A 22,869-nucleotide genomic window follows, 5' to 3' on the forward strand; every position below is an offset into this window, starting at 1 on the left:
AATATCGTTTGATTTTTGCCTAATAACGTTCTCTCAGACGGCCCTCAATCGTTAAAAGATCGTGCCAATAGAAACACTAATTGTAAACAAGAAGGCATCTTTTTAATATTGTTCTGAAGCTATTTTCTTGTGGCATTTTAAATTAATTACTATTTAAATGGGAATAAGCCACAATTAAAGGTTAAAATACGTTTATTGACGTTTCAATTTCCACTTCGGAAATTTCCACTGATTTCCGAAGTGGAAATTGAAACGTCAATAAACGTATTTTAACCTTTAATTGTGGCTTATTCCCATTTAAATAGTAATTAAGAAGGCATCGTTACGGCTAGCGTCATAGCTAAGTCTTACAGGGTCTACAGCTCTCATTTGCAGCTAATGATAAAGAATCTCAACTTGCGGCATAATTTTATTATTAAAGACATTTAGCCAGTATAAAAACATTTCAATAACGTAAGTTCGCTCGAAGCTGGTTGAACGGTTTGAGTATCTTGTCCCTTTACAATGATTTCTTCAAAACATTGCATGAGATCGTCTTTGTAACTGAAAATGGTGATTACAGCTCGGCTGACGAATGTCCAACGAGTATCCGATTCCCAATGGCGCTTTTTTATAACATTGTTCAGTACATTCATACGTTTCGGCGAACGAGAAAAGAAGGACGAAAACCCAGCTAAGTTAGTAAAAAAGACTTTTACCATTTTATGCTTAGAAGCTACCTTCAAGACAATTAAATATGAGAATACACCTGACATGACAAAGGCACCATCATAACTCTCGCCAATTAACTTATTAGAAGCATTCTGCATTACGCCAATCAGGTAAAAAATATTCCCAAAATCGTTCAAATATTTGATTGCCAAGGGTATATCTCAAAATTAAAACAATTTGATCTTGAACGGAAGCGTCCGTAGTCTCATCAGCCTCGATTGCCTATAAGGAGCCATTTCTACCTCTTTGCCAGGATTCGTAGATGACAAACTTTCATTGTGACCTCTTAGAGTTAATTTAAACGCTCCGCAAAATTTAATGCACTCGATTATTATATTACTCTATTATGTTACTCAGCTTGATGTTACTCTATTATGTTACTCTAATTGATGAATATTTAGTAATGCTAGATCTTTCTGAAACCGGTGACGAATCGTTCTTGTTGAAACGTTGTGGAAAGAAATTGGGATTTTCATTTTTGAGTTCTGTGGTAGTTATGGAATTGTTTAACATTACGTCACGCCTGATGATAGTGTCAGTCCTAGATGATGTTTTCTTAGGAGCTCCAGAACTAGGTCTTCTTTCCAAAACAGTCCCTGAAGGCAACGACGCAGCCCACCGTTTCAATTGATAAAATTGCCTCCCTTAAAATACCAATATCACGTGCTATCGTAATTATAGAGTCCTATTTGTCATCTAACGTTAAACCACGAACTTTTTCCTGTTGTGTGAGTTTCTTTCGACCAATATTTTTCATTTCAATGTAGAATTTCACGATCCCAAACTTTACTGAGTGAATAAAAGAAGTTTAACACTGACTACTCGCACAAAGCCAACTGTGTAAAGGCCGGTTTTCACGCTACGTCTTATTGTACGTTTTGTTGGATAGGACAAATCCTATACAATAAAACGTGGCATGTAAACAGCAAAACGTACGTCTTGTCGAATCGAAATGAAATCCAAGGTCAGATCGTAGAAATGATGGGAGAAGCATAGTTTTGCGAGAACTGATAGGATAAAACGTTACGTGAAAATACATGTTCAGACAAGTCGTCCGATCTTGACTTATTTGACGACTAGTTCCACCGCAGTTCGTTTCATTTTTCCCAAAAAAAGCCTAATAATGTCAGATTTGCGGCAATGCACCCACCCATTTTCTCGGGGAATTTATTGAATTGTATAAAAGTTTTTAAGTAGTTATGTTTTAAAACCAAGTAGATTGCATTACAGGTTTCAGGTATTATTTGGCTTAACGCTGTAATATGTATGGTGTTATCAACTCTAGCAATTGACAATAGGCTGAGGTGTCCATTCGCAAATAATTGCGCCAGTCATCTGGTTCGCCTCTTTTAGTAACGAGACGTGAGAATACTGGCTTCTTTTTAGAAGCCCACTCTCTTGACCATCTTGTCTTTTCCCTCTTCATCCCCTTTTTCCTCATTGTGAAAACGGGCCTTAAGTACAAACACGCTGAATAAACTAAAGAAACTAAGCTGTCAGTCAGCATAAACTAGTACGTTAGCCCCTCTCCACTCAAATGGTAAACAAGCGCAGACAGAACTCATGCAATTTTTCTTCGAATTTAGTGATTTATTTAGCAATTTAAAGAGTTTTTGGCCGGCACTATATTCATCTTCTTATTCTTTCCGCTGTGTAATTAAAGACACAACCTCTGTATGACTATTGAAACCATAAAGGTATATAATTTACTTTAAATATTAAATTTAACGATATAATGAGCAAACTCGGTTAAAACGAATTCAATTTCTCATTTATGCCAGTAAATCAAAAAAAGAATCAATTACCACACTACATTTTACTATAATAGTTTATTTTCTGTGGAACGGTCTTCTGATGCCAGCTATTAAGCTTTCTCGGAGTGCCGCTGGCTACTAGTAACCTTACCTTATAATTTGCAATTTCGTGAGAAATAACTAGAATAAATTATGTTTTAAAACTAGTTTCATTAGTGACTCAAAATATACCTTTGAAGAAGACATAATGAAATACATTTAATATGTACGTAGTTTGATTCGATAATATAAATTGACGTGATAAATGAACAAAATATCATAAATTAAAATTTGTAAAAAAGTATAGATCAGTAGCGCGATAACAAATAATGCATCTGCTATTTCAATACGTGTCTTATTTTTTTTTTTGGTTTTGGTCTACATTTGATGTTATCTATGTTCCTAAATATTTGTAGGTATCCACATTCTCAATTACAGTATCTTCATTAATCAGTTGGATGTTTGCATCTGTTGATTTAGTTATGATTATGCATTTCATCTTCATCAACTTGTACGCGTTCCACTGCTGGACATAGGTCTGATTGGTGGGCGTTCTCTGCTCATGCATCATGCATTTAGTTTTCTTCAAATCTATCTTCAGCCCGTTTTTATGACAGTTAAGGCGTTAAGACAATGCGTAATTTTTACTATTTCGTCTTACAAAACGAATGTTATTCAAAATTTATCCATTGATAGATATACCCTCTATGCGTATATAGGTATGATAGATATTAAATCTGCCTATGATAGTGTCCTAAGAAATAAATTGTATGAAGCCATGGATGAATTCCACATCCCCGATAAACTGATAAGATTGGTTAAGGCTACAATGCGTAAAGTTGTTTGCAAAGTCGAAATATATAGTAACAATCACAGGCATTTGAAACGTATGTTGGGCTTCGACAGGGAGATGCGCTGGCGTGTCTTCTTTTCAATATAGCTCTGGAAAAGGCGGTCCGGGATGCCCAAATAGATAACAGAGAAAACATTTTTAATAAATCATCCCAAATTTTGGCATATGCAGATGATGTTGACCTAGTTACCCGTACAACACGCAAGCTAGAAGAAATGTATATTACTAAGATAATGGCATCAACACCACACAATAGAGCCAGAAACATCGGCAACCAATTCACGGTTAATAACTCTACCTTTGAAGTGGTAGACAAATTCACATACTTAGCCTCCCTAATCACCAAGGAGAACGTCATGACGGAAGAAATCAAGCGAAGAATAATCATAGCAAACACATGCTATTTTGAACTGAGTAGACATATGAGAAGCAGAAACTTAAGCCAAAAAACAAAAATAACCATATACAAAACCCTTATACAACTAGTGTTGACATATGGGTCGGAGACATGGACCGTTTCCAAGGCAGATGAAAATCTCCTGCTTATATTTGAACGAAAGATCCTGAGAAGAATATTCGGTGGCATCTGTGAAAATGGTGTTTAGAGAAGGAGGTACAACTACGAGATATATCAGAGATATAAACACATATTTGGTGGTAAAGACGTAGTATACTTTATAAAAATAGGAAGACTAAGATGGGCAGGACATCTGGCAAGATCACAGCAGAACAACCCATCTAGAAAAATTCTTATGTCACAACATACGAGAAGTAGAAGTAGGGGTAGGCCAAAACTCAGATGGAGGGATGGTGTAGATGAGGATAATAGACAAATAGGCGCAGCAAACTGGCAACAGTTGGCAATGGATAGAACTGACTTGCATAATAGACTTGGGAAGGTCGAGGCTCTCTTATAGGGATATAATGATGATGAGATATACTCTCTACTGAATCTGAGAGCGCTTCTTTAAATACCGCTTTACTGTAGACATTAAAGAGTAGTGGGAACAGCACGTAACCCTGACTGACTTCCCTCTATATTTTGATATCTCGGGTGTTCTGGTTGTCAACTCTTTCCTTGGCAGTTTGATTGCAACATAGATTATATACAATTTTTGTCGATGATTTTGCTCTTCAGTATATCTACAATTGTAAGATTGCATTTATTTATTTATTTGTTTCAACCGTAAAACCATTAACAATAAAATACAGCAAATAGTAAAAAGTAAAGATCATGTACAATAAACATCAAAATAATAATACCAATTAAACAGTAAAAATTTGTACATTAAAACAGTATATATCAAATCACAAAAGTAAAAAAATATAACATATTTAGATTAATAATAATTAGACTTTTAAGTTTTATTTTGAAAACATTAATGTTTGGACTGAATGGATCCAATAGGAGGTCATTGCAAGAGCTGAGCATTCTCGACAAGGGAAAATGACGAGCATAATTATTAGTCCTATGAAAAGGAATATAAAAGAGTGCAATGTGTCGAATTCTATGTATTGTATTTAAGTACACATTGGCTAATAACGGGGGACAATTAATAATATTGTTTAGAATTTTAACAAAAATAACATATAAGCTCTCAACCTCCGGTTCTTCAGTGTAGTAATGTTACATTGAGACATTATTACAGAATAATCTATGAAATAATTTTCATTATTTCTTATATTAAAATGTGCTTTAAATCCATCATCCCTCCAATCCATCCATCAATGTAGACTTGATGAAATGAGGACCAAATAACAGAGCGATATTCAAGGTCTGAGCGTACCAGAGAGCAATACAATAATTTGAATACAATAGGTGAGAGATCATGACTGTTACGATAAATAAAACCAAGATTACGAAATCTTGTTTCTTTAATTTTAAGAAAATGGCTTCTAAATGTCAGTGCACAATAATCTCAGTAACTGAATCCAAGAGTACATCATTAAGAACATATCTATTAGCTATTAGATTATTTAAACGACCAAATAAAATACAAGAACATTTAGTTGGATTTAAGCTTTGGTCATTTTGTTTTGACCATAAACATATATAATTTACATTATCTTGCAAGAGATCTCTATCGATTTATCTTGTATACAACGAAATACCTTAAGATCATCAACAAATAGCAGGAAGTGTGAATTTTTGGTAGCCTTACCAATATCGTTAATGAACAAGTTAAAAAACAAGAGACCACAATGAGACCCTTGTGGGACACCAGAACAACAATGGAATTCTTTTGAAATACGAACTTGCTGTGTACGTCCCATCAGAAAACTTTCAATCCAATCAACAATGGGGTCAGCAAAGCCAGATGCATGAAGTTTGTGGACCAAAAAGTTTATGATTAACCTCGTCAAAGGCATTTGAAAAATCTTTTCTCAAATTATATTCTCAAATGCACCCAACAAGTATTGTTGGTAATTGACAAGGTTTGTTACTGTTGACTTCCCGTTAAAAATCCATGTGGTTCATCAATAATTATGTTTCTGCAAGCACAGGTGAGATTTATCGATACCAATTTATCAAGAAGTTACGGGATTGCTTATTAAATAGTTATACCTCTATAATTGTTAACACACTCACGATTGCCAGATTTATAGATAAGTGTAAGAAAACTATTTTTCCAATATTGTGGAAATACAGATGATGACAATAACAAATTGAAAATTTGTTGTGCAGGTTCACAAAGGGAAAAAATGCAGTTCTTAATAAGTGCTGTTGGTTGCCATCAGGCCCTAAAAAATATATAGTTTTTAAACTCATAATCCCCTCGAAAACATCAGACTAAATCAGTCAGACTAAATATCAGAATCTGAAAATCCACACTATAGACCAATTTAAAATTAGGTAAATTATACTCACTATCATTATATGTACCTGAAAAATACCTCGAAAATAGATTGACTATTTCATCGCCATTCTGAGCTATTACATCCCCACCTTTATTAGACATTACATTAGGATAAGCACTAGACCCACGTGTGGCACTAACATGCCTCCATAAAGAGTGGGGATTACTTGAATGATTTGCTTGAGTATTTTCTAAATAGTTCTTATAACATACTGCTTGTAATGATTTACATCTTTCCCTTAACACCGAAAATTCCTCATATTAGTTGCCTGATGCTTTAAAGTTCCTGTGAGCTATTTTTTTCTGTAGGACAAGCTCAATTAATTCTCGCGAAAACCAAACTGGAAAGTTTAATGAATTAAACCGTTTGATAGGAACAAACATATTGATGGCATCATATAAAATATGGTAAAAATTTTCTATGCAGTAATTAATATCTGATTCATCTAATACCTTGTTCCAAAGAATTGAGGCTAAATATTCATTTAAAACTTGATAATTACATTTTTATAAATCAATGGCTTATATTAATCCTTATATTAATTAATTAATAATAATTAATTAATATAATTAATTAATATTAATAATAATATCAGTTGAAATCGACACAATATTTGCTGGAGAGTGATGCGGACACTCAATTGTAACACCATTATTAAGATTATCCAAGGATGCCTCAGGGAGGTTGTAGTCACAACAAATACAGAATTCACAATTATTAAATCTATTCGCTAAGTCTAACATAAAGGTGGAATGCTCCTCATGTACTGACCCAGATGACCGTGGAGGAAAGTACACTGCACCAATGACTAACTTTTTTGTGCCACACATTACCGATGTAAAAACATGTTCCACAGAGGAATCGATAGGCCTAACAAACATTAAATAAAGGCACTTATGAACTATACACATTAAAGATACTCAATCCTAATTCATCATCTAAGATTCTAGATTTAAGCCATGTTTCAATATTAATAATAACATCAGAACTAGAGAAACTCACAGCATGTCTGAAATTCTGAAGTTTAGAGCACATACCGCCAACATTCTGAAAATGTAAGCTAAGTTTTTTGAATTATTGGATTTACTGACAATGATTTTGGATACCACATTAAAGTACTTGATCTTCAAGTCATTGTCACCCTGTCTTTTTCTGAATTCTAACTCCTGATAAACGGCCTTCACTTTCTTACGTTGTAAAGGCGTAAGATCAGCTCCAATGCGCAAATTAGAACCCATTAAAGATCTACGATATTTTAAACATGAAATAATTATTACTGAATCATTAAATACGACTTTAAGAGGTCTCGGTTTATCGGTTAGTCGACCGAGATGAAAAGATTTAAAGGTACTGTTCGTTACACCTATTTTATTGAGAATTCGTTGGACCTGATTTCTATCGTGTTAGATGCTACCGTGCACGGATGTTAGATTCAATGGAATGGTTTTCACGTACATTATATATAACAATATTTTTGGCTCTCCAGGTCCTGTCCTGTATCTCCCCAAAAAACTGCATCGGTACCTATGACATCTGTACAATTTTGAATGTTATCATTTCCAGCGCTACTTACTAATTTGTTCCAGTGTTTCCAATTTTTTTTTTAGATCATCATAGATTGTTTCAAAACTTGTTTTTAAACTTTTTATCTCCACACTTATCTTACCAATTTCCTCCTCTAATTCAATAATATTCTGGGTGCTGGCAATTTCACTTTACTTAAAGTGTTTTCAAGCGCACTGACACAATCTTGTTCCTCAAGTAACACAATCCTTACACAAGTAAGGCATGATCATGTTCTTATCTCCGTTGAACTAATTCCACCACAGGTCCTGTACATTACCCTCTTGCAAAAATCACATGGGTTACCAAATACGTCACCGGAGTTCTTAGGCTCTAAAAATGCAGTTTACGGAACACTTAAAACATTTGGGTTGCATTTTGAGGTTAGTTTTAAATACTTTCCAATTTACCAGTAATTTTGAAAATGTACACAATTTTTTTTTAATTTTCAGGCAATTTGCAATAATTAGGATATAACAGTATAACAAATATACTTTTTATACAACAATTTACGAAAAATATTACAATTTTCAGAACCTTTTTTCTTCTTTTTTTTTTATTATATTGTAATCTTACAATTAATTTATTTTATTTATGTTATAATAATTATAAAGGTATAAATACCTTTGTAATGTTCTGCCATAAAAACTGTGCATTTCAAAACCAAGTACAATTCAATTTGTTTCAATTAAATCTTTAATAAATGATTGTATCATGTAATAAAATTTATCATCTTATTAAACATACATAAAAACATCTTTCTTTGGATTTGACTTTACTCGCCACAACGGCACCACGACGCGACCGATTATTATTCTTCCGTGAACAAATAATCCTGATCTCGATAAACCCGGATGCGCATTGAACCTGTGAAGCAGTGTTAGATCATGACCCCTCATTCTGTAAATGGATGTAGTATGCGTGTAGCGATGACGTTTTCAATATTAAAGCGACCCTTAAGTAAGCCGATAAGCGACGACGAGGGACCCTCCAGGATTTGCAAGGACATTCAATTATCAAGCGGCTGCGAATACCCTGATAACAACCGGAACACATCCTGAATTTATATTGGGATATGGTCCGGACTAAACTAACAGACCATCTGCATAATTTTGTGGTCTTGCTTGAGTTTTGACGTTGTCTTAGCTAACAGTTGTTAAGCTTTGACACTTAAATTACATTAGCCTGATATAATGCTTAGGAAGGTTGTTTTAGGAAGTCATTAATGCTTCGTAAAAAGTAGATTTTTAAATAAAAAAATTTACTTGATTAATATGATTAATAAATAAATAATCGTTGCACCTCGTTTAAAATCGTCAATAAAATCCTACACTGCACTATCAGACCGAATGATTCTTTTACATATTTATAACAGCGGGGAGTTTCCTGAAGACTGGCTAGAGTCAACTTTTGTTGCCATACCAAAAAAACCAAAAGCAAAGTCTTGTGATCAACATCGGATGATAAGTCTAATTAACCACATTTCGAAGGCATACACCAAGGTTAGTTACAACAGAATAAGCAAAAAATGCGAGGATAACATTGGAGATTCGCAGTTTGGGTTTCGGAATTTTCTTGGGACAAGAGAAGCACTTTTTAGTCAACAGGTACTCATCCAGCGCTGCAGAGATATGAACAAAGACGTGTACATATGCTTTGTAGACTACGCAAAAACATTCGATAACGTAAAGCACGAAAAGATAATTGAAATTCTCCATAAGATCGGAGTCGACTACAGAGACATTCGAACAATAGCGAGTCTCTATTGGGGTCAAACAGCTAAAGTGAAAGTAGGATCTAAATTGACCAATAAAATTGAGATCAAGAAAGGGGTACGACAGGGCTGTATCTTGTTTCCTATTCTCTTTAGTATATACTCAGAAGAAGTATTTAAGACAGCGCTGGAGGAAAGCACTGAAGGCATAAAGATAAATGGAGAAATAATTAATAACATAAGGTATGCTGATGACACTGTGATTTTAGCAAGTAGCATGGAGGAACTGAGTTGCCTAATGAGTAAGATACAAAAAACAAGTGCACAATACGGACTCAGACTAAATATCACAAAAACCAAATGGATGTTAGTAAGCAAAACCCAACAACCACCACAGCAACTGATATTAGACAATGAAAGAATTGAACAAGTGGATTCGTACATCTACTTGGGAACAACAGTTAATTCAAATTGGGATCAAGCGAAGGAAATACGTATAAGAGTAGAAAAGGCAAGAGCATCGTTCACTAGCATGAAGGAAATTTTCACCTCTAAAAGCCTCATCCTACCTCTCAAAATTCGACTTCTGAAATGTTCTGTATTCCTGGTTTTGTTATATGGAATGGAGGCGTGGACAATGACCGCAACATTGATGAAAAAAGTAGAGTCCTTCGAAATGTGGGCTTACCGACATATATTACGTATAGCCTGGACTGAGCACGTGAACAACGAAGAGGTACTACGCCGGATAGGTAAAGAGAGAGAGGTAGGAATAAGTATAAAGAAAAGAAAGTTGGAATACTTGGGTCACGTTATGAGACATAATAAATATAGAGTACTACAGCTGATCGTTCAAGGGAAAATAGACAGCAGAAGGGGTCCAGGGAGGAGAAGACACTCGTGGCTCCAAAACTTGCGGCAATGGTTCGGATTGTCATCTGCTGAACTATTCAGACCTGCCGTAAACAAAGTCAGAATAGCCATGTTGATTGCCAACGTTCGGAACGGACAAGGCACATGAAGAAGAAGAAGAATAAATAAATAATAATTCAACTTATCATTAAAATCATACCTTTTTGTTGACAAGCATAATTTCTGCCCACGATTATCTATAGGTGAGTTTAGACATCCTTGGATTTGCTGGCACCAATAGCCACGGCAGTCCTATTCACACGCCAGGGCAGGTTTATACTAGATTTAAGAGAACAAATAATTTGGTACGCCAGTTTCATTTTTAAGTTTAGTGGAATAATCTTTTCAATTCCGTGTAGGGTGTCGTTTAATTCTAAGAAGTATTGTAGAAAAGATAATTACCGTGTGAAAAAGAGGAAAAATGATAAGCGGAGAGGCTGAATTTTGATTAGAAACTGGATTGGTGCATTGTCCTGGAAGCTCCATTTTTCACCTCGTGAACTGCTCATTTCAAATGATATTTATTACAATTGTTTAACCACAAATTTAAAAATATTATAATATAAAATATTATCTATATATTGTAATTATAAACATTATTATAATTTAAAATAACCACAAAGTACAGGTTCATTATTTTACACCTTAAATTTAGACAAAACTTAACCCATTAGTGCCCAGATTATTTTTTTGCAGTTCTTAATGTGATGCTAATATTTTTTTGGGAGCAGTTTTATTAAAAAACATAAAAATAAATGAAATTGCGCATTCGAATTTATAAATCACTCAGTATATGATGTTACATATATGTAACGCTAGGAGCTAATGGGTGCAAAAAATTCAAAACATATCTGTAAACAGTTCTATTTATTCAAAAACTGATAATAATGAAAAAGGAATTTAAAAATTTTGGTTTGTGTGATAGGTAACGAAACAAATCAATAGAGACCTAAGTTACATTTGTTACACATCGTGCGTGTTAAACTTTTGCAAAATCTTCCAGCACAACGTCTTCTTTTGTCGTTTGGAATTTTATCCACTAGGTGTTCCATCCTATCATATCTAATTTTATCGGCTACTCTTTGCGCATTAGAAGATGGAGATGGAGTCCTGCCAGTACCTTTGGGAGATGACGAATATTTCTTCAAATAAATTTGCACGATAGCCCTTCGAAAGTCTATTTGGGACATCTGAGGGTTTTTTGTTTTTCGATATAAACACCACGCGTTATTGACTGAAACATCAAGAAGCTATGTAAGCAATGTCCAGTACCACTTTATGTTTCCAATTTGAATCCTGTACTGTCCAACATTCTGATCCATTCGATCAGTACCAACCATTTTTTTGTTATACTCTGCAAGTACTGCTGGTCTGCTAACTTGTATGTGTTTTTTTCCTTTTGCGAATAACGTCTAACATTTGTTATTGGATTGATGTCATATCTATTTGAAGCAATGCAAACTACGGAATTAACGACTCAGTTAGCTACTAGTACAGCATGCGTCTTACTAATAGTACTTTCATAGTATCGTCTTTCCTTTTTTTGAATATCTTTTTTAGATTATAAAGGACAGCGCCTAGGTAAACGGTTTTCCCTTATAGTTCACGTGCCTCCGTATCCTTTCAAACGTAAATAAGATAATAAACTGAAGGTAGTAAATAAATTGTCAAAGTAAAATAGAAATGGAAAAGATTTCAAATTATCAGGTAGTTTTCCTATCATTTTCACCAGTTGTGCTGCCGCCTTTCCAAAGTTTCTTTCTGTGTCAATAACAAGAGTTACAGATATTCCTTGATTTTTATCGAAATCAATCAAATAGCATATCACTATATGTAGGCACCAGACTTTATAACCAAATCGTATGGGTTTGGCTCTTAAAAATTGGTTGCAGCTATTTTTACCGTAGTATTTGACCATACTTTCGTCGAAAACCAGTTCTTTTTCAAGTACAAAATACTTTTTGAATCTGTCCCTAACTTAATTTATAAATGGCCGTATTTTCCAGAGCTTATTACCCTTATCAATATTTGCGTTAGAATTCAAGTGAATAAGCCTCAAAATTTGCTCAAATCTGTTGCGTCTCATGACATTATATACAATTTCGTTTCTAGTGTCAAGACTTTGCTCCCAATAAATACGCTTGCTGGGAAGATTATTATAACCCCTAAGAATCAATATAGCAATGAAACATTTCATTTCCTCTGGCGAGACTCCTGGGTCGTGTAGCTTCTTGAAAGTAGCATATTGTTTGTTTCCTGTACCACGAATAAAATGGTTTTTTTATCTATGTACATTTCGAATATATTAACAACTGATTTGTTTTCAAACAGTGAATAATCTGACTCACGAAATTGGTTCTCATTATATGTGAAATCTCTGAAACCCAATCCCGGGATTCAGAAACTTTTGGATATACTATATGAGCAGGTGTAATATCGATATCATTTGCCAAAGAAATGTTACCTTCTGTCGATTCTGACTGTTGAATAGGAATTTTTTCTCTTAGTATAATTCCATCAGTAGTTCTAACTTCTGCATCTTCAAGTACCTGACGTTTGCTCAAATTGTCGAAATTTCGGCCCTCGTTCTCATTTCCGAAATCCTCATCCGTCAGAGTAGCCGAATCCGGTGGGGCTATATAAAATTACCTCTATAGAGTCATCTATCTCGTCGTATTCTCCAAAGGCTATATCAATAGCTTCTTGAACAGTCAGGCGTCTTTGAAGAACTGCAGCAAGGCCTCTGCAATAAAAAAAAAACCAACTTAGTAGGTACATACTCTATTTTTAAATTTTAAAGTTCTATAAACACTCTGTATACTTCGAAAAATTTTACTAAACATATCATACAATGAAAACAAAACATATGATATATTGGTACAAAATAACTAGAGAATATGCTTAAATTACATCCTAGCGTTGCAAATATGTAACAGTCAATTTCATAACCGAACAACTTTTTTATTTGAAAAAATATCAAAGCCTTTTTTGCACAAAAAATATGTATTTATATTTTCTTATACTATTTGTTTTCTAATATTAACTTTATTATACAAAATAAGATTTATATACTTACTCTTTATCAACGAAGTCCATTATTTGAAGCTTTATTTCTTTCGTTACATTTTATCCAGGCACAGATTTAAAACAAAGTTCTAATGAAATCGCACATTTAGAACGATGTAAACATGAGCACCTTCTGACAAGAACAGACCGTTTTCAACTGAAAATTTGCGATGTAGGCGATAGAGGATCTATTTAGATGGCACCACTTTGTTGTTACATAATCGTAATGCTAGGAACTAATGGGTTGATATTATATTCCTAGTATATTTCACCATTAATTTTAGGCTATTCTCATCCCTTTTTATGAATTATGTTCACATCGAAAGTAACATTGATACCAACGAAAATATGAATAGGGTATGTGACAAAGTTCTAAATTGTCAAAAAGTGAGACATCATATATTTTTTTAGAAGTATATGGTGCACCTAACTTATAAACGAGACAAATAAAAATATAGACAAGCGTACAAAAATTAAAAATCAAATGGTAAATTGTTTACAAAAAAGGGGATAACCACTGCACAAATCTACTAAAACCTCCAGTCAAAAGTTTATTTTCCATCTGAAACAGTACAAATATTTAGGTAATTTTTTACGTTTTACAAACCTATCTAGTGTTATCTTATTATATCTAGACATTGGCAAATTATTTTGTACAAAACAATCTTTAATAAATTTATCTCACAAGCTATAGTCACTGTTGAAGGAATTTAGAGTTCGTCTCTGCCTTGACTGAAGTCGACCGAGCAAGTTGGCCAAAATTGAAATTAGGAGTGTATCAGACCGACAAAACTGTTTTATTAGTTGTTCTGGGGTCGACAAGAAAGGGTGCAACGATTCGTTGAAATTTTATTAGCTTTTATTTACTCTGGAGTGACGCCCCAGTTCAGATTTCCGGGATAATATGGGTTCGGGAAAAGCCGTTTTTCTTTTGTATAGTTTGATGATATTTTAAATACGTTAAAAGTTTAGTTTTGTGAAACTTTTATTTGTTGCAGCTTTAAAAAAAACATTTTGGGCATACATATTTAGTAAAAAAATCTAAAGTTGGTGTCCTGTTCATTTATACTCCAGTCACTGTAGAGGAAAACACGCCAATACCTCTAAGTTTTTTATAACTGAATCGATTTTACTAAAAATTTGGTATTAAGCTTATCTAACCCTCCTCTTCAACGTCTTTTCTTTTCTTTCTCGTTCAATCTTAATTGTCTTTTCTTTTCTTTCGGTTTAGTCTTTATGTGTATAAGAAACCAATTCGCCAAGGATTTTTGCTTAGATAAGGAGATATGCTGTGATACGCAGCTTTTAGATTCTTTATATCTCTCTTACATCTTTTAGCATCGTATGTTTTGTCTTGCAATTTGTAGAAGGCACAGATTGAAACAAAAATGTGAATTTTGGTTTCATCAATAAAAATCCTCTTATTTCTACTTTCGTGATTTATTATTAGATATCGCTGTAGCGTCCATATTGAAGCAATTTTAGTGCTTCTTTTGGCGAAAAATATTTGTTTTCACATTTAGAGCTTCTGTACCAGTTGCTCTGATGATTCCTGACAGGATGAAATCCGTATAAGCGAATATACAGAGACCCTATACGTGAAATCAAATCTTAACTGTCTTTTATTTTATTTTGGTTTACTCTTTATGAGTAGCAGAAATTAATTCACCAAGAATTTTTGCTTAGATGAGGAGATATGTTCTGGAATGCAACTTTTAGATTCTCCATATCTCTCTTACATGTTTTAGCATCGTCTGTTTTACCTTGCAATTTATAGAAGGCACAGATTAAAGCAAAAATCTGAATTTTGGTTTCGTCACTAGAAATCTTCAGATTTCTACTTTCGTGATTCACGTTGAATGGCGTTGTTTATCAAAGAATATATTAGAGAGGCTTCGTATTCGTTCTTAGCCTTAAAGAAGTTTGACAACAATTCTTGAGAGCAAATAAAGCATTGGGATCTTTTATTGCTCGCAGAACAAGCACCTAAAACACGACACAAAAGTAAGGATCTATAAAACAGCACTTAGATCTATAATTACGTACACAATAAAGAAGAGATCTACGTTATACGAAAAATTAACGTTCCATGTACATAAACCAGGATCATTAATCTTGTTTTGTTTATCATGGAATCGACAAAATATCCGTCCGGCTGATTGTTCTAAAATTTCCGCAATAGTGGGTTTTTAAGGAAGTAGAATGTTAACCCACTACTCAATAACGAACTTGGAGGACTAGGATCTCTTTTTTCAGAGCTACCATGCCATAGCCAAGTTGTAGGTTCGCTTTCACCCATCCCATGATTGATCGACAGGACTTGATATATATATATATATATATATATATATATATATATATATATATATACAATTACTAAGACTAGACATTCGCACATATCATTTTTTATCCGTGCTGGGGACTAGTAACGGCGAAGTTTGGCGCAGTTCGTCAGCAATACACGAGAGCACCTTTAGGTAGCAATTATTGCTACCTAAAGTTCCTTATATAGACTAAGGTAGCAATTATTGCTACCTAAAGGTCCTTATATAGACTAAGTCCCATAGCCTCAGTTTGGAAGTTTAAAGTTGCCATGCAGTGAAGTATGTTTAAAACTTTAATGTTTTCTAATATTATAAGCAACAATGAAATTTAAAAGCAATTTATCAACATTTAAAGGGTTTTATCCGTATATTTAGTGGCTTCACACTTGTATACCTAGTAAAAGCACCGATGATGGAGTAGTCATTCGTGATTTATGGTATACAGCCAACTACAGAACATTCATTTTCTTTGTAGATTTTATTCTTATTTGTTTGGAAGGGATATACCTAGGTAATTTTAATACTGTGAAATTAAAATGTGATTTAAAAGTGTATTTGAAGATTGTTGTCTTAAATGTATACTTAACATGCATACAATCACCAAGTTTAGCCCTAATACTGCTAGCGTCTTAAGGCCTGCCATTAAAAAAAAGCGACTAATGTATGTAAGGGACTACTAGTATCCAAGATGAACTCTGGTGGGACCACTCTGCTGCTTTCAATACAAATAACCTCGATTAAGAAATATTGGAAGCACAAGTGCCTTGCCCAAGCGAGACGTGCTTTGTTTGGACACCGAGCATTGGAGATGAGTGGCAGAGCAGTGCACTCCCAGACATCTATAACCTAACGTACATTCTTCATCTGTAGACTCATAGGGGCATTGGTTCCGCCAGAAACAGGATAGAGAACAATGTGGGTACGAGAGCCTAACCTGACGTCACTTGTCTTTACCATAACGGCGGTTATGAAGCTTCTAGCACCACCACCATCAGTTTACCAAAATGGGGGGATCTTGTTTAAATGAATTCACGTTGACACGGTATCTCTAGTGGTTATGGGGACTGGCGTGTCCTTGGGTTACATCGGGCTCCGAATCCTGCCTGCCTCGCAAGAGTTTTCTGTCCACGGGAGAAACGCGAGGGTGGACTGCTCCCAGGTTATGAGAATATACCTACGAATTATAATTGCTTTTGTATGGTCGCAATTGCATCAACAATTTTATTATTTTATTATTGGCATCCAATTTTTTTCACCTTACAGACTCCGTTGATAATGATTATCTTTTCTCATATTGTAAGTTTCCGGTAGTTTTTTTTGAGTCCTTTTCCGGTGATCTTTTTATGTAAATATATTAAAAAAGGAAAACTTTACACTTTGGCGTATTTTTTCCTTAGCTTTCTGTTGGTTATAAATTGTGTTTTGCTATTACTAGTTTGATTTAAATATCGCGTATGATCGAATATACAAAAATATTCTTTTTACGAACTTACCAACCTACCAGCCCATAAATATTTAATACATTTCATTTTTCTTGATACCAGTCCTTAAGTTCTCTCTCAACTTGACATGCTAATAGCACAAACGGGACGATAAGTAGCAATTCCAAATTGAATAAAAGCTAGAAACAAAGAAAACCGTTTCCAAGCAATGGCTACTTGACTATCGATAACAACAGTCACGAACTGTTTTGCGGAAACGGCGTAATGAAGTTATTAGAGAGAGATGAATAGAACAAAATAGAGATCGAATCGAGGTAACGACAACACGTTGTGCCAGCGTAGTTTGATTTATATTTGTTGGTTTGGTTTTGGAATTAAAATGAATTACAGTATACAAGTTGTATAGCGTGGCAAAGGTTAATTCAACAAAATTATGCTTTCTCTCATATGTGTTATTAAAATTAGTCTCTAAATATACATATATTCTTGTTTATCATAGTTAAAGTGGTTTAATCAACTTAAGCTTTTAATCTTCTGGTATATATATATATATATATATATATATATATATATATATATATATATATATATATATATATATATATATATATATATATATAATATATATATATATAGGATAAGTCATGTCTTCACCGTAGTCAAGTGGCTAAATATGAAAAATCGTCGAAAACTACATGCTATATGTTTTTATATTAAAATTATTTAAGAGAGAGTTCCACCATACCTGTACAATCGAATAATTTATAGGACTGGCGTTCATAATCTTAATCTTAGACACAAGCATACCCTCACTTTACCTAAACATACAACATATTTTTTTACGTTCATTTTCGTATTCAATTGCTTGCACTATAAACAGTTTTTCCTACAATATTAGAAATTTGTCTAGTTTCAAGTTCAAGAGATTAATTTATGAGCAGTTGTTAGCTGAATAGTAATTTAAAAATTTAAGAATTTAAAAAATTAATAGTTTATAACTTATAAATTTAATATGTAATATTTGATAATCTATTGTAAAATACACATTTCATTATTTAAATATAGTCTATCTATGTCTTGTAATGTCTATGGCTTTATTAGTTTTGAATTCTTTTGCTGGAATGTATAACCTACCGAATGACGAAAGTCATATTTCAGGACCCCTAATATTTTTTTTGTTGACCCTGTACCACTTATCACGTATATTTTTACTTATAATCTTTTTATTTGTTTTAGGAAGAAGTAAGTATTTTGGACACAGAAATCAGCCATCTTAATTTTATATGTAAGTTATATTTCATTTTACATTTTTTTATGTACATTATCGGATAAAAGTAGAACAACAAAATGTTTTTTTAATGAGAAAACAAGTAATTAAACCATTTCTGGTTTGTTCATTTATATAGGTATTGCGCTTAAAATTATAGCAATATTTAAGAACATTACTATAAACTTCAATACCATTTAAGATAAAAATTTTAAATCATTAAAAATGACGAAAATTAGTACCTACTGCAAAACTAAAGCAACAAACTTTATTCAGTTTTTATTCTATGTATTAAAACAAACAATATTTAACGATTTATTAATACTATTAACTAAAAGTATTAAATAAATGTTTTTTATTTTTCTCTGTGCAAAGTAGTCAGATTTTCTGTTTACATTTCTCCATAAGTTTGTATCTTGGGTCAAACTCGTACCAATATCAATTTCCACACACAATAGTAGTCCCCAACCTGATAAGACTTGCATATCTGTAGGAAATTTGGGTATACAATTCATTGGGATGCGAAGGATTGGTCCAAGTAGATCAAGTACGAATCATCCGGGCCCCAATGCTCTCCTGGCACTCTTCCATAACCCCCTCCAAGCGGATGCGCTATCATAGGCTACTAGCATAATAATACTTGTCACGTGAGAGTCTTGGAAAACGAGACGTCTTCTCCATGGGAAGTCCAGGATTGCATGAGGCGCTTAAGTCTCGTGATATTTTTATTGTCTTCTGTATGTATTTTGTGTATCCGAACATTGAGCTTCCATAAGTCCATATTGAGCTAAGGAGATTCCCGAGTTGACATGTGCCATTTTTGGGTTAGTTTTTTGGCCTTTTTTATGGTTTTTTTAGTGACTTTGGGATGAAAATTGGCTGAAGGTGGGAGTTAGTGAAGCCTTGTAGAGCTACTTATATGCTATTTCTTTTTAGTCTTTGCCTCCACATCCGTGGAGGACATCATACCTTATGATCTCTTGTAGGATGTGGTTGGGATGTTTTATTCTAATCTATCTATCTAATTAGCCTTCTTCGGTCCATCTTTGGACATATGCCTCCCCGATCCTTTTCCATTCTTCTCTGTCTGTCGCTATAGTCATCCACCTAGAGCCCACGTGCTTCTTGATATCATCTGCCCATCTCATTTGGGGCCTTCCTCTGCTTCGTTTATATTCCCACGGTCTCCAACTTATAAGAATTTTGTTCCATCGGTCTTCTTTTTGTCTTATATTGTGTCCTGCAAATCTTCATTTCAATTTTGAAACTTCTTGTCTAACATCCCTCAATTTTGTTTTCTCTCTTATCCACTCGTTTCTCTTTTTATCCATTAATCTTATGTGCAACATTTGTCTTTCCATTTCTCTTTGAGTTTTTATGATTTTGTCCATGTTTGCTTTTGTAAATGTACACGTTTGGGAACCATAAGTGAGAACAGGAACAGGATTTGTTTTCAAGAATGTAGCTTAGTTTAAGTAGCTTAGCTAACTCGTCTTTTTATCTCTGCTTCTTGGTTTTTTTGTTAAGTTGTTTTATTAGGGATGTTTTATTAGTTTGGCCAATTTTGTTCTTGCTTTGTATCCATCTGGTCGAATACTCTGACCAGTCGGGTGACTCTGAAAAGTAATCTTTCCGTTATGTATCGAGGGACGTTCGCTGCTACTCGTAGTGCTCAATTCTGGACAGCTCAGATCTCATTTTTGTTCGTCTTGTAGGTCTCTTCTCATGCAAGAGATGCGTGTATCAGAATGGGCAGAAACCCGACATAGCCACAGCACAAAGGCTACTGGAAATGGCAGAGATGAGAGTACTGAGAAGAATTATAGGAAATACGCTGAGAGATCGAAAAAAAGTAAAGACATTAAAAGAAAATGTAACACAAGCGTATGAACGAGTCGACACAAAATAGAAAAAAGAATGGAATAACCACATAAGCAGAATGGAGAAGACCCGTGTCGTCAAAATCGCACGACATAAGTCATCAATATGCAGAAAAAGTATAAAGAGGAAGAAGAAAATAAAGAACAAGAATGGGCAGTATGATGCTGTTGATGAGTTTTATCTTTGTTCCGAATGTTAATTTGTTTCTTCTTCCAGTTAGACTTCGGATATTGGCTTGTACAATTTCTGTCTTTTGTGCAGTTTTTATAACATGGTATATGAAAATCTCTTGTGACCATGGGTGACCATGAAATGGTGACTCTCCATAGTGACCTGAGGTACTTTGCTTTATTTGATCAATCCTCTATGACTATCTGAAGGTTTCTGGTTGTAATGTCCTAGTTTCTGTGCTTTGAAAACTATTAATATGTCTTCCACATAGAGGCTTATGTGTAAGCATTTCCATTTCTCTCGCAAAAAGGTTCTTGTAATCTAGTGTGTTGTATAGTATTATGATGTTTTGCCCTATTAAATAAAAGAACAGGCTATGAAGGGTCAGTCTCTTAATCTGTAAAACCTTCGATAGTCATCTGCAAACAGAATGAAAACTTAAGTAATTTAACGTTCTTGATTAGCAATGGTTGGATAAATGTTTTCTTCAATTAAAGTCCAATAATTCTTCGTGCAGAAACTACGCACCACATCGTTATTTGTGGGCTAACGCAACGTATTTCTTACATTTTCTGGTACTTTCAAACACAAAAATCTCTTCATATCCGTTGAAACGTTATCCGTTACAGATGAAATTGAGATTACCGTTTTGCGAACAATAATAATAATACAGCAGCGTTCAAATCCGATTCTTAAGCTATTTTCTTGTGACATTTTTATATTAACTACTTTATTGTATGATAATAAACCACAAATGTACTTAAAACTATTTTATATTTGAGGTTTAGACGCCCATCTTGGAAATGCTATCTTTTATTTGATGTGGACTTTATATACACTTTTTATCAGTTTTTTATGTCTAGTCAATCCTTTTCCGTTTAAAGGTTTTCAGAATTAAAGGTTTTCAGAAATGTTAAGATCTGCGAAACATATTTTTTTTAGTAAACCTTTTTACCGTAATGATCCATATATACGAAAGAAATATTATCCTTTTTATGCAAAGAATCTATCAGCCTCTAATATGTACCCATCCGTTACGCCAAGAACAAACAATTTTTTAGGAAACATTCTACAATTCGTCACATTTTGTCGCTGCGTGATGCATTCACACACATAAAATTTACGTTTCCGCTTTTCAATCAAGGTAATTTTTCTCCGAATGGCATAATTTGGTTCAAAATATTGTGACAGACATCGTTTCTAAACAGCTCGACCCTACCAAATCCGATTTCTCGGCTGTCAGGAGAATATTTCGTTGAGGGCCGTAAATTTGAAATTGCGATCAATAGAAATACCTGCAGCATTGAGGTTAGTAAACTTACGGTTACAAAACACCCCCGTGGGTTCAGTTCCTTTCAAGGCAATCAGCAAGTCTGGAAATAAAAGGTAAATTAAGATGACTTCATGTCTAGATAAGAGTACTGTGATTCTCAGAAACGTAATTTAAGGTATTTTTTGTTAAAGATAAATGTTTGTCATTGGCGAGTCTTTGCAAAAATATTTAAATTTCTTTTTTGTTTTAAAACGTTCGGATATTTAATCAACGGTTAATATATATATATATATATATATATATATATATATATATATATATATATAATCAAAAACCCAAAAGCCATTCTTCTTCTTCTCGTGCCACTCCTAGCGGAGATTGGAAATCATCATGGCCACTGCGACTTTATTAGCAGCGCGCCTAAAAAGTTCAATCGAACTACACCCGAACCATTCACGTAGATTACGAAGCCACGATATTTTTCTTCTTCCCACACTTCTTTTGCCCTTAATTTTGCCCTGCATGATATTTCTTAAAAGTTCGTACTTTTCACCTCTCACAATGTGCCCCAAGTATTCCATCTTTCTAGTTTTTATCTCATTTAGAATTTCGCATCTTTTGTCTAAAGTTTGGAGTACTTGCGTGTTAGTGACGCGGTCCATCCATGATATTCTGAGAATGCGCCTATAGCACCACATCTCGAAAGCTTCGATGTTTTTTGTGGTCAACTGTTTTAGTGTCCAAGCCTCTACTCCATATAACAGGGTAGAAAAGACATAACACCGCAGCATTCGTATTCGTAACTTTATATTGATATCACGATTGCAAAAGAGTTTGCGCATTCTATTAAAGACTGATCTAGCGATTTCTATTCTACATCTAATCTCTTTTGTTTGATCAGTATCGTCTGTGATCCAAGCACCTAGATATTTATAACAGGACACACGCTCAATCGTTGTATTGTCTATTACAAGATTAGCTCTGATGTTCTTTGATTTCGTGATTACCATAAATTTAGTTGTTTTCAAATTAATTTTCAA

Source organism: Diabrotica undecimpunctata, chromosome 5, assembly GCF_040954645.1.
Source record: "Diabrotica undecimpunctata isolate CICGRU chromosome 5, icDiaUnde3, whole genome shotgun sequence".
In the NCBI taxonomy this organism is placed as follows: domain Eukaryota; kingdom Metazoa; phylum Arthropoda; class Insecta; order Coleoptera; family Chrysomelidae; genus Diabrotica; species Diabrotica undecimpunctata.